Source organism: Limulus polyphemus, unplaced genomic scaffold (genome assembly GCF_000517525.1).
Source record: "Limulus polyphemus unplaced genomic scaffold, Limulus_polyphemus-2.1.2 Scaffold283, whole genome shotgun sequence".
Taxonomy (NCBI): domain Eukaryota; kingdom Metazoa; phylum Arthropoda; class Merostomata; order Xiphosura; family Limulidae; genus Limulus; species Limulus polyphemus.
In genome coordinates this window covers 565,090-567,544 of record NW_013665893.1, presented here as the reverse complement: position 1 = coordinate 567,544, position 2,455 = coordinate 565,090, and the positions used below count along the sequence as shown (strand labels likewise).

The window sequence follows — 2,455 nt, the reverse complement described above, 5'->3', positions numbered from 1 at the left end:
AAGGTGGAAATCGTTAAACTATCACTCATGTTAATAACACACAGTGTGTCCTGCATGTTGTTTTGGCCGCACGACGCACTGTCGTGTGTCTTGACTTCATTATAAGACGAATAATCTCTTATACTATAACAACTGCTTTTTTTATTAAATAAAAAAATACTGACGTTTAGCAGAGAGCAAACAATGGCTTATAACAATGTTTTCCAAACTGTGGAGCGCGCCATATGGGAGAGGGGTAAAGAAAATGTTGATTTTGCTGTTATCACTTGCGAAAATTATTTTAATGTGAAAGGGGGGGGGGAGGACGCAACAGAAACTTTGCCGAGTTAAGGAGGCGCTGCTATTTCAAGTTTGGAAAAAACCGGCTTGAAACAATATTTCTGTATATATTCTATTGTTTTTCCTTTCCTTTTTGTATATATAACTTTTTAAGTCTTGATTAAAAATGTTACAAAAGGACAAAACAGAAAATGTGAAATTATTACTGGGCATAATAGTGTAGTTGATACGTCTGTGACATTTTAGGATAATGTGTCAGGAAATTATATAAAAAGTAGTTATAAATTACTTGAAAAAGAAGAAAAAATTGAAAAATTAGTTGTTACTTGAAAAGTCCTATCTGTGTTTTGAAAATCCAAGCTTAAGTGCAGTTATTTTATTTTCCTTTCTAGTTATTATAAGGACAAAACAACAAAACTACAGCAACAACTGAGAGATAGGTTTTACTTTGTTAGCATCAGCTAGCAGTAGAGTTGGCTGGCATTATTTTAGTTCTATACGGACAAAGCCGTGAATTAATTTTAGACAAGTTTCTCCACTTAGCTCACTGAATATGTCAATCGTCAACAAATTATTTATTTATGTATACATCCTACGCTTCTACTTACTGTTAAACACGTAGTGTTTTTCTACGTACTTTCTATCCTCTTTACATCCAAACTACAGCAAAAACTATCCTCTTTGAAATTCCATTTACATAGTTCTTACATCATACAATATTTTTTGGATACTTCCTTCGACCCTTACGTTGTTGTTTTATGTAATTTCTACCCTGCCTCTTACAACGTCTTATGCAACTCTTCCTCTCTTACAATGTCTTTTTAGTAGTTCATAGACCCATATAATTCCCTCCTATTTAGTCCTTTTTTCTGTTAATATGACGCCTTTACGCAATTCTCATCCTCAATGTATTGTTTTTATTCGTACTTCAAGCTTTTCTTAATCATCATAATATTCTTGCAAAGTGTACTTGTACTATTCATTTGTTAGAGTTGTGTACTTACGACCGCTTTACACCATCCTATCTTTCTGTTGTTTCTCTCCTATCTGTTTACAGTGTTTATTGTACCACTCTAATAATTTGCACTAATTACTCTTGTTAAGTGTTTTTCATGAAATGTCTTTAGACAAAACAAGTTCACTATTTTATTTTCTATTGTTAAAGTATAAGTGCCTTTGAATAGTGTAGTTCTCTTCTTCGGGGGATCCTCTTAGTAGATTTCAATGTTTGAAAAAAATCTATGATTCTCTGTAGTATTTTTTACATTACGGTGTAATTATTATCATTTAATCAGATGCGCCGTAAGGTTTGCTAGAATAAAACTAAGTTTAATCCCACAAGCACGTTTTAACCACGCGTGTAGGATAAAAGAGCTACTGAAGGTTGGTTTACGCCTAAAATAAAATGACGAGGAACCATTTCCTTAAACGTACAACTCATTTCTGTATTGTATACGTATTACTTATATTTTTCACTAAATAAAAAAATTAAAAACCTATAAGAAACATTTAATGTTATAATGAGTAATTGAGTAGAAAAACGTATTTCTACAGCACCGAACAGTACATGTTTTTTCTAATATTTCTCAATGAGAAATACTTGATTTAAGATGGGTATAATGTACAACTAAATATCGTTTGACCTCTGAAATTTTCAAACCGATGAAAGATTTTAATCAGCTCAATATATTCAGTGTAAAAGAGAAAAATGTGCATTTAACTGCGACACAAGTTATATGTTTTTCTGTCTTGTACATTATAGAACATTTATACAATTTACTGTATCATATAAAAATATATGTCTTTAAACTGTCATCTACATTATCTTATTATCGTTATATTCCCGGCACGATTGCTTTACTGATATTAGTCATTTCAACTTATTCTTCAAAAGGTACCAGAAATAAGTAAGTTTTCTACAGAGTGAATCATTTTTCGCTTTTATATAGTTTATACGAATAACTATAGTTTCTTGTAAGGGGAAGCTTAAAGCTTTTTAAATCATATGTTGCAAAATAAATTGAAATAGGTTTCATGTTCACCCAAACAGAACAAAAACCCGATAGCTAAATCTAGATAAATCTAAAGAAAAAAAGAGTACAACGATGTGTTTTGAAACACAATCAGTGTGTTCAAATTCGATGACGAAGAACCCACTTTGAGACTAATAATGGTT

At 31.4% G+C, this 2,455-nt stretch overlaps 1 protein-coding gene across 1 annotated transcript in view; it reads left to right on the top strand.

The window, feature by feature from the left end:
• Window positions 1–2,455, top strand: part of LOC111085231 — an 8,759-nt gene that overhangs the window by 5,345 nt on the left and 959 nt on the right. The gene's annotated exons all lie outside the window — the stretch shown is intronic.